This window comes from Equus przewalskii, chromosome 16, assembly GCF_037783145.1.
Source record: "Equus przewalskii isolate Varuska chromosome 16, EquPr2, whole genome shotgun sequence".
NCBI lineage: Eukaryota > Metazoa > Chordata > Mammalia > Perissodactyla > Equidae > Equus > Equus przewalskii.
The window spans coordinates 53,018,910-53,030,300 of NC_091846.1; the positions used below are offsets into that span (position 1 = coordinate 53,018,910).

At 35.3% G+C, this 11,391-nt stretch overlaps 1 long non-coding RNA gene across 1 annotated transcript; it reads right to left on the reverse strand.

Moving 5' to 3' along the window:
* Positions 1-1,187: 1,187 nt before the first annotated feature.
* Positions 1,188-10,929, reverse strand: LOC139076498 (uncharacterized). The gene is made up of 4 exons (XR_011528191.1): positions 10,811-10,929; positions 3,231-3,291; positions 2,660-2,809; positions 1,188-1,330 (listed from the first exon to the last, which is right to left on the reverse strand). It is a non-coding gene; the product is annotated as an uncharacterized lncRNA (long non-coding RNA).
* Between the last annotated feature and the right edge of the window lie 462 nt (positions 10,930-11,391).

Below are 11,391 nucleotides of genomic sequence, written 5' to 3' on the forward strand. Positions count from 1 at the left end.
GTCACTCCTGTTACATCATTCACTCTGTGTGTTTATAGATGTGGAGACCTAGTCCCAAAGTGTTGTATTATTTGTATCAACTGATCTGTATACTAATGACTCCTTTATTTCTATCTCTATCTTCAAGCTTTTAACTGGATTCCAGACTCATCTATCCAACTGCCTACTTGCAATAGTCATGTGATTGTCTAGGAGCATTACAAAATTAAAAAGCTCAACATGGAACCACATAGTTGTACTTAACCTCTAGCAGAAGCTGCTCATCCACCAGGGTTCACCATTTCTAGTTATTGGCTATTCCATTTGTGCAGACCAAAAACCTGAGATCATCCTTCACTACCTTCATGCAAAACTCACATCCATCAACTTTCCCGTTGACTTTTCCTCTATAATATATTCTGATATAACCATTTTTCATGATTTCCATTGCTATTACCTTGATTCAAACTGCTATTATCTCTTTCATGAGTTATTAAAAAGTCTCCTAACTGCTCCCCTGACTTCCAGTCTGTCCTTCCAATGTTTTGCAACAGTGCAATAGGAGGGATTATATTAAAGAGTAAATCAGTAATGTCATTTCTCTGCTTACAATCATCTTATTCAGAGCAAAAGTCAAAATGTTTGTAATTACAAATAAGGCCTACAAGATGTTGTCCTCCTGTTATCTTTGTCCCAGCATTTCCTGAGATTCTCCACCTCTCTCTCTCTATTCCAGAGAAATTTTTTGGTGGGTGCCACCAAAGGGTTAAAAAAATTGTGTTACTCCTACTCTTTGGAATTTTCAAAGATGCCTTCATTTCAACTATTTCACTTTTTCTCAGTCAAGGCTGTGATTTAGTAGGCTGTGAATTTAACTAGCATTGTAAGATGTCAACCCACACCACAATAGTCAGATTTTCTTTTCTTTTCATCAATACCAGCCTCTAAAAGGCTTAAGAGACCTTTTCAGCATGTTCCCAAAAATTCCCTGACTTTCTGTCAGTGCTATTCGGGACTTGTCTGTCTCTGTTTCAAGTTATTCACCCCTGTCTACTATCAGTAATCTTATCTTGTGGTCCTCCGATCTCTAATTTCTTTTATAACTTTATATAGTGGCAGAAATGTCTGGCTTTAGGAAATAACATTATTTTACCACTGTGATTTATGCTGTTACTTTCCATTGTAGAAAATGAATGAAACATACTTACTTTCACCCATTGTTGAAGAGATAATTCCAAATATTCTATATTGCTGAGGATCTGTTCTGTTGCTAGCACTCCATTCTCTCACACTCATTTCTGAGTCATTTAGGGTTCTTTGGTTGCAATTTTAAGATGACTCTGGCTAACTCCTTGGAACAAAGAAAGAGATTATCAGAAGTCTAAAAACATTCAATTACAGACCATAAAACGAGTTTTGGAAATCAGCAAGAAGAAGGACTAAGTGAAGAGAATGATGGAACATCCAGAATGGTTTCCTAGGAGGAACAAGCTTGTTAGGGTTTCATCTTTGAAAAAGGAAAAACATCTAAACATTAGTTAGTGCGTCACTTGCTAAATATCCAGACCCAAAAGAAAGCATTGAGTTGGCTGAGCCAGTTATGGGATAAACCTTTGGCTCAGTTCCAAGTGAAGGAAAGTATCTATCTGGCCCCTTGGCATCCCTAACAGAAGGATTTACTATACCACACAAGTGGAGGAGAGAATTACGTCAAAGGAAATATGTGTGCTGTTTTGGGGAGATGAAATGAAATATGGATGATCAAAAGATATCAAAGAACTATTACAGTTATCCTATTCCATATTGGTTCCCCAAATAGCATATGGCTACTGTTAAAATTATCATTTTAATCTTGCTGGTTGAGACTTTCCTCGTCAATGTTATATTTACTTCTTAACACTTGAAATTTTACCAACGGGAGAATGAATAGATATCAATTTTTTCGAGAGACTGAAAGAAAAAAATGACCAAAACAAATTGCAGTTTAAAAGACCTGTAAAAATTAAGTAAAATCTTTCTCATAGCAAAGTATGTAAAGTGAGTAAAAATGCCATGTTGAGATGTACCAGTATACTATGGGCTGTGTTATTATTTCCAATTAGAGAAAGTATTTAATATCAAACAATTAGCTGATGAAACTATTACTATATATTAATTAAAGAAACTATTACTACATATTTGTAGATTTGTATATTGTTATTCTGTCATACTTACTTTCACTTTTATCTTTCCTTTTTTTACTTTATCCATGTAATTTACTTAATCCACATAAAATCAAAATAATTAAGTTGCCCTTCTTACTCTTTCAGTTTTGAAAAGTGAAGGAAAAAAGGTCATGGCAGATTCATAGCATTAATTTTAAAGCAGGAATTGAACTAATCTAGATTAAAGTAGTGAATTAGTACAAAGAGAAGAAAAGACATTAAGAGATTTAAATGCTAACAGGACCCATAATCATGCTCAATTTTGGATGGCTTTACTCTTGAGCAGTTTGGGGAGAGATTTTGAATGACAGTGGAGGTTATGACACCTGTAGCCAGACTTACTGAAGCTTCTCCTTAACAAACATCCTCACTTTATTAGAGACAATTATCAGGAATAAAGGAGGATGTTATATAACTAAGCAAAATATTTTTTCCTTTGATAACTTTTACCTAAATGAAAAAGTGGGAAACATTACCTTTCCAAGAATGCATTCGATGAAATTACAATATCTTCAGGTGTCATTATGGTTCCTTCATGCCCTTTTATGGATCTTTAGTCTTTTGAAGTTCACAGACTTTCTTTTCTTAATTTTTACCACAATAAAGATGTTGGTCATTTTTTCATCCTAATTCCAAAAGAAAAAATAGGAATCCACAATAAAATGAGACCAATGATTTTTCCTTACTTCACAAATATCAGTGTAGGATATTTAACTTACATATCTTCACAAGAAGAACTGACACAAGTTTATTCGCTAACCTAACACATTTTAATAAATATGCTCTGTTGTCTTAAAAAAAGGCTGAATAAAGAGATAAAGAAGATTTAAAAAGATGGAAAATTGGTTCGAATCACTATATTCTGTTTACTAAGTTCAGGCAAGGAAGAACCTCAGTTGTGCAGTCTATCAAAAGTTATCTATTTCAGATGAACAAAGGAAAAATATCAGTCATTCGAAAAGGAGAAGTCAGGTGGAGGTAAATGGGCAAAATGGAGCAATTTGACTAATAGCGTTTTTATGTGGATAAGACAATAAACTTAAATACCTGTGGTTGATACCGGAGATGGGCTCTCTGCTTCCTCCTAACGTGTGTTGTCTCGCAAGGCCTGCAAGGTTAAAGCTACATTTCTCAATTGTTCCTGAAAGTCTGGATATGATGCATATTTGGCTAACCCAGATGCACTTGCCTAATATTTGACATGCAGAAGTGAGGCAGAGGTCACATTTCTGCTGCTGGTAAAGATTTGGCTCTCCACTATCCTGGAGACCCTTAACTTTTCTGTGGAAATACTAGTAGATGTGCAGTATAAAGTCACCTGCTTTGTGTATGACAAGAGATAGAGCTGGAGCTGGTGACAGTGGTATGCAAAGTGGTGGCATGGTCTGGAGCTGGTGGCGATGGCTGATTATGCTGACTTTCAGCTTTTATGGGACTCCTGATTGTGGCAGTGGCGTTGTGATTCTGCCAGGAGCTGAAGGAGTAACTTCCCATTTCCCTGTCCAGTCCTCAGTTGCGGAAAAGACCCAGCAGCCTCCCTCGTGGCTTGTTAACCATTCACAAACACTCAACCTAGAGTCCATCTCTTGTATCCTGAAATAAATCCCTTACGTTTTTAAGTGGCTTGAGGAGATAATGTGCTTTGAAAAAGAACCCAGATCATCACAGTGCTGAGCAGACACTGATGCACAGTTGGTAATTAACGGCAACAATGATCATAGTATAGCTGCAAAAAAACATGTATGTATACAAAAGAAGGTGCATTTAAAATTTTGATCATAACTAAAAAGACAAAATTCTTAATTCTGAATGAATTTTGAAAAATCTCCAACTATTCTGTTTCCTTTTATCAAATCAAGCATTGCATACTAAAGTATAATTGAACAGTGAATGTGGTGTAAACTAATTCTTCTCTGAATATAAAGTTGGGCTCTAATCATTGTACATTTGTATGTAGATGTTCTCTTTAGCAAATCCAGATACAGAAGTAATCTAGGCAATGTGTGCATAGTCTATTGAAAATTCTCTGGAGAATGCTTTGATGTGTTGTATAGTTGATATAAACATTTAAGTAACATGCTCTGAAAAGTAGGTAGAGTGAGATAAATTGTATGCAAATCCAAATGCACTGTAGAAATATAACTTTAATAAAAAATTTAAATCAAAGCGACTTATAGATTGAAACCAACTATGTCCTTTTTCTCTAAAGAAGTTTGCATTAACTTATGGTTACGTGTGTAGTCTACATTTGATTGCTCCCGAGTTATTTGAAAAGTCTCAAAACAACATTGGATGCATTTAAAAACATGTGTTGCTGCTAATGTCTTTTGGGAAAACAACTATAGTAAGTCACCCAGTGGTCATCAAGAACCAAGTCAGCTTAAATAGCAATAACCAGCAGATGTATAATAAAGGCAGGAAAACAAAAGTCTTTGGCTTCTGCCTCCAGCAAAGTAACAGGAAATGAACAGTTCAGGACACATGGGCAGACAAAATATTCCACTGTAGTTCTTTGACTAATCAAGAATTATTGCACAGGATACACTTCATGCTGTTCAACTATAATCACTAATATTGCAATGTGTTGTTTCTATAAGCGATGTTTTTCTATCAAGTTATTAAAGACAAATGGCTTCTGTTGTTTTATGTGTTCAGACTGCTACTCAAGTTTTATACATTCTAAGTCCTTAAAATAAAGCAGTTATATACTGTTTGGTTTCTTAAATTTACATGATGAAAAATAATTTAAAATCTTGTAAGTTCCCATAAAAGGCTACATCCTGAATCATTGATGGAGAATTTAAAATTGGAAAGGATCCGGCAGCTTATCATGTCCTCTGCCCCTTCCTCTGACAATCTCAACAATTTTAAAATAAGGAATTAGTTAAGAGATCGAGGTCACACGTGTTGTGTGTTAATTAGCAATTTTCTTAAGTATATCTTAATTATGCTCATTTATCTAGAAATACACGTATTTTCTTTACCTCTCTATCTCTATCTCCATCTCATCTCTTACATACAAGTACATAGAAGATAGTTTTGCATAGCTGGACTCTGGAATGGAAATGCATGAGCAATTTCTTACTTTTTACCATAGCCATACTTTTTGAAGTCAAGACTGTGTGATGAGAGAGAAAATCTTACACACATCTGAAACCTGAATGGATTTCCCCACCATCCTATCCAAGGGCCAGTGCTAGTCTTCCCTTCATCCCCACTTAGACCACAAGGGTGACAAGAACCCTATCTCGTTTCTGGTTCTTTTGTGTTGAACCAGAGTAAGGATAATAAATGGAAAGATGTGGGTGGTCTGTGTGGTCCATGTGAGGTAATTAAAAGGGGCTCAGGAAGAATGTTGGAGAAAAGACCCGTCCTCTTTTTGCTGGACAATTTAGGTTCAATATGGGAGGTTCTGAACGGACAAGAACAAGAAAGCAACCGATGGGGCCCTGAGGTTCCTCAACACTGATAGTGAGAGATGGTTTGCAGACCTTGACCTCCTTCCATAAGACTTTGTTCTGGATGGACAGAGAATGTACTCAGCAGTTTTTAATTCTGACCCCATTCCCCTTTCCAGGACTCACACAGGGCCAGCCCTTTAATTTCATCGCCTCTAGAACTCTTGTAAGGACAGTTTCTCTTCCTTTCTAGGTGGTCATTTCATCTCCCCAAGGAATAGCTACAGGTGATTTTGCTCCACTGATTCTCCTTTTAATCTATCGTTAACCCCTGTCCCCAGCTTTCTTCCAGCATTTCCATTTTGGTTCTAAAAAGTGTATTTATGAAATATAAAAGAGTCCTGTTTGTTTGTTTTTGGGATTTTTTTTTTTTTTTTTTTTTTTTTTTACCGTATTAAGCTAATAATACTGATTCTTCTCCAGACAGTGTGGATAATGCTGAATGACTATGACACGGGAATGCAAAAAAAAAACAAAGCATGATAATTAATATTTCAAGATAAATTTCCCTGCCTGTATAAGTAGAAAGATTTTTGTTGCCAGCCTAAAGCCACAGAAGGCATTAACTTTTAGTTGTAGGCATTCTGCAGCAGGGAATTGGGTGGAAGTCATCACCAGGATGTTCGTCGTGAAGGAAATGGCACCTTCATGTTTTCATAGGTTTATGAACCAGCTCATAGAAACAGAAATAAACTGAGGGCTTGGAACATATTTTTTAGGAAAATTGTGTGCTTTAATCACTACATTTAGAGTAATTTCTGACACAGAGATTAAAACATCTTCATGACTGTTGTACTGGCATAGACATAAGCAGTTTTGAGCTTGACAAGGGCTAGTGTGAGTAATGAAAACAGGTCAGAGGACAATGCAGAAGTGATTAGTTTGTGTAAAAGACACAGATGAGTACCAAGGCATGCACCTAACCATTGCTACCTAAACAATTCACCAATATCCTTGTGAGGCAAATATCAAGACCATGATGTATCTCCCTACTCTTTCATCCTCCCGTTATTGAACACCTACTATGCCAGACAGAGGATCTCCCAAGCACTAATCCACTTAAACTCTATAATAGTATTCTGCATATGTAAGATGTCCATGATGTCGGAGATTGGAGAACTGGAGGAAAATGTAGTCAAGATCACACAGTAAGTGTAAAAACCAAAATCCTCAACACATTCTCCAGACTCTGAGTATAGAGCTATTTGTACCACATCACAGTTGCCTCTGGAGCTGCTAATAACACGAAGACCTGTGCTTTACGATGCCTGTCCCTATGCAAGAGTTGCTTCAAACAATAATAATAGGTGGCGTGTATTGACGCTTACCACATACTCTTGCAAGCACTTTGCATGCATTATTTTTACTTAATCTTTTGAATAGTCTGAAGAGACAATCACTGTTATCTGCTGAAGGAAACTGAAGCTAGAATGGGTCAGTAACTTCCTAAGGTCACACACTTACACCTAAGGTAGTTTCAGACACAGGCAATCTGACTCCAGCATGGGCACCATTAAACATTAAGCTATAAATCAAATGATGGTCAGAAATGTCCACTTCTTTCCGTTCTAGTCTTTCAGGAAACATTTGTATTAATTTGTGCATGGTAACAGGTGTTCTAGCTATAGTTTTTTTTTCCCCAAACTCACGGAATGAAGGAATTGTCAATTTCACTAGAAAAAGATTGGAGTGTGGTAATTTAAAAATCTATATATTCCATATTGTACTAAATTCAACTATAGTCTTTAAGTGTATGGACTCCAGAAGTAATTATACTAAATCCTGATAAGATAGTTTAGATTTTATAGCTTTGGTTATATAGGTATTTGTTATTAATCTACTTCGATATTTTCTTAGTACTGTAAGATATGGCGATTAGTTACTGAAGTGCAAACATACTCTATTGTGGACTGGGAACCCCACTCTGAGTGAGAGATCACCCTGCAGGAGGTTTATGAGGGAGCACTCTTGGTAACAACACGTGTGGAAACAGTTAATGAGAGGGAGAATTTGGACTGCGATGCAGCCACGACAAAGATCTCAGCGCCTACCTCAAGAGGAACGCTGAAACCAGCCGGGGCCCTTCAGCTGTGGCAAGGAGACTGGACTTTTATACCCCTACATCCACCAGTCATTGGATACAGCCCGTCTCCAAGAAGCAGGCGTGGCCAGGCACAGGGCAGCAATCTACAGGGATGGGAAATTTTCAAGGTGACCGAGCGCTGAGGGCCAGCAGCACTCACGCAGCTGGAGCAGTAAGACTACGTTTCTCGTTCTTTGAAATGGGAGTCACAAATAGGTAAAGGGTCAAATCTAGAACAAATTAATAAAAAAATGTGAAGAGAAATGCCTTCCTAAAAGAAAAAAGTGAAGAAAAATGCCTTCCTTAAAATAGATAGTGAACTAACAAATTTTGAAGGGATGATATAATTAGAAAATCACTATGTGACAACCATCATACTAACAATTAATTCAAATAACAACCATCAAGGGACTCTAAAACTAGTATATGGTTTTGATAAGGAGTGCTGTATTCACACAGTCTTAAGGTAGATCCTCCCAAATACTTAACATTACAAAGGTGAAAAGCGTTAATTCACATTGGAGAAGGCCGATACCCTCGTCCAAGTGATCAGAATTGAAATATCTTTAATAGGCAACTTGATATTGTGGACTACCTCACAGGAGTAAGAATATAGCATCACTTCTGTGATATTTCTACCAGAAAATGTGTAACTTGAAATTGTACTTGAGGAAACATCATACTAATCCAAATTGAGAGAAATTCTATAAAGTAATTGGCGGGTAATTTTCAAAATTGTTAAATTCATGAAGGTCAAGGAAGGTCAGAAGAACCATTCCAAAGGGAAGGATGATGAAGAGAAACGACAGCTAAGTGCAGTGATTGAGGATCAAATCCCTCTGCTATAAAATACATTGTTGTACAGTTGGTACTGTTTCAGTGAGGTCTCTTGGCGAGGGACACCTGAGAATTCTTTGTACTACCCTTGCACTTTACCAGTCAGTTTGAAAATATTTCAAGTAAAAAGTAAAAATTTAAATAAAATAAATAAAAAATAGATTTAGTCTTCTGAGTTCCTAGAACAAATTAAATGATAATTACAAAACAAAGCAAAAAAACTTCTGGCTTGCAAAATTTTTTAGAAATTTGTTGATTATTTGAAGTTTACCACACCATTGGAATCATGTTTAAGCCTGATCCTAAAAGGAAAAGAATTTCTAATTCATAAGACGTAGATAAACACTTTCAATTCCATTTTCAGACTCATTCCGCTCTCTTTCCCAAATCTCACGGCATCTTGAAACATAAAATGGATATGAAGAAAGGTTTTGTTGCTAACTTGTTCATGAGCATTATTTCTTTTGATATTTTATGACCTACTACATCATTAATAAAATCAGCACAGAGCTTTCAGTATTTGAAGTTATTTAAAAATTTATATAAGTTGAAATAGCTTCCTGTTAGAGTAATGCAGTAAATAAGAAGCAATATGAAGCAAATGGTTGAAGCCACAGAGAAATCAGAGGAATTAGAAGCAAACAAAAAAGCCATTATATATGTATGTGAATATATTAAATATGTATATAGTTATCCATAGCCATTTAACCTATGAGGAAAAACATCATCTTTAACAGAAAATGAGAAAAGTTAAAAAATAACATTTTTCTTCTAAGTACAGTCTTATTAGTATACTAAGCCTTTGTATGTTAATATTAGACCTTTGTAGCACTAGGCATTTACAAAGACTGATGCATTCTTCCATTGTTAGTAATTGGCTAGAATCAAAATAATTTATTCATAACCTTGACTTTTATCACCTTTTGATGAGATTCCTTCTAGGATCTAATTGAGCATATTGCATGCATAATCACATTTAATCCTCAAAAATTTTAGAGCATGTATACATTATTATCTCTATTTTACTGAGGAGGATTGGAGCTAATAGCAGGTATGTAGTTGGTCCAAGGCCGCGTAGTAGTGGAGCCAAGAATTGGCTATAAGCAGAATTATTCCTGAACAGTCTTTCTAACCCCTCATGGGGGAATAAATGCTTATGTTAATTTGAAATTGAAATTATTTTACATTTTTCTCCATTTTTGCATGGATCTTTGTTTTAGTCACTTTTGTTCTCATTGGTTTAATATTCTATATGTTATTGAATATTATAAATATGCATTATACTCCTAGTACAAATATTAATTTCAAGAAATAAAAGGTGATGCAATTTGAATAAAATAAAAATTTAGTGAGAGCACAGTAAACGTAGGAATTTTACATGTTTAAATATATAATTATTTTAATGTCTTATATGACTCGTGTTATTTATAACCTACAATATTTAATATATATTGTTATATACTACATTATGCACACTATATTCTGTTTTTATTATACATAAATATATAATAATATCTGTATATACCCTAAAGCTATGTAGATATTTTAGAGTGTGGAGTTGAGTTATGTGTACATTTTACACGTGTGCTTTTTAAGATAACTGCAGCATCCACAGCTTTCTTATACACATTTGGGCTGCTGGAGGGATAGAGAGAGGCAAAGGGCAGAGATAAAGCAGAAACTGGATAATCATTTTGTGACTTAGCAAGACTGGGCTGTAAGATCTTTTCCCTCCCTAATGAATAATATAATTACATGTTTCCAGAGGGAACTTAAAATTTAATAGTAGGAAGCTGGCTTGTTCTTTTCCTAAGTGCACAGCAAACCTCAGCCCTCCTCCAGATCCATAACCACCGCTCCATATATGGCGTCCTACCATTCCAATAGACATTTGCTAGACAGAATATGATCACACTACAATTTCCCATTTAGATTCTGGTCTATTGACATAAGGAAGAGGTACAGAGCAGTTAAATTCTAATCTTAATTTCACAAGGCTTAAGTCTTATTTCAAATTTGAAAATAGAAAGAACTATACAAAGGCCAATCATCCTCTTATAGTTAGGTCTGCTGGTTCTTGAATAAATATTGGGACTAATCTTTACAAAGCAAAATGGAGATTGAACAATAGCAGACAGAAAGACCACGTGTTGTACATATTTTTTAAAAAAAATTAACTGAATTCTCATTTCTCCATATTGTCTATAAACAGTGTTCATTTAATGTTTGAATGTTCAAGATGAACTTACCAGATGCTTTGGAATCCTACTGTTTAGACATCCACCTAAGCAACTGACGTCATCTTTTGCAGGCTGTGGAAGATGACCTGCATTTGTGAAAGGGTTGCTCTTCAGTACTGAAAAGAGACTGAGGAATCAATTGTGAATGGACTTGGGCAGCTTTGTTTGTTCGGTTTATAAACAGTTTGAAAAGTTCTGAAACTTGCCCAGAACACTTTGGCTTAGAGACAGCTATGTAAAATTGTATAAAAACAAGCTTAGTTTTCACGTTGTCCCTAACTGTTACAGTATGACAAATAGTTTCCTTTGGATATTTTTAAATATTTCTTTGGCTGTTTAATCCAGATATGCCATCAAATGTCCCTGTTTTCCTTCAATAGTCAAAAAGTCATTCATACTATATAAAAGTATTTTCTAAATTAGCATACATTTTATTAAAGAACAAAACACTTTTAAAGACCGTAATTTGTATTATGTTCATTTGTGAGACTATTTTTATTTTTTAAGACTCTATTTTCTAGAATAGTTTTAGATTTACAGAAAAATGAGAAGATAGTATAGAAAATACCCATATAACCCATACCGTTTCC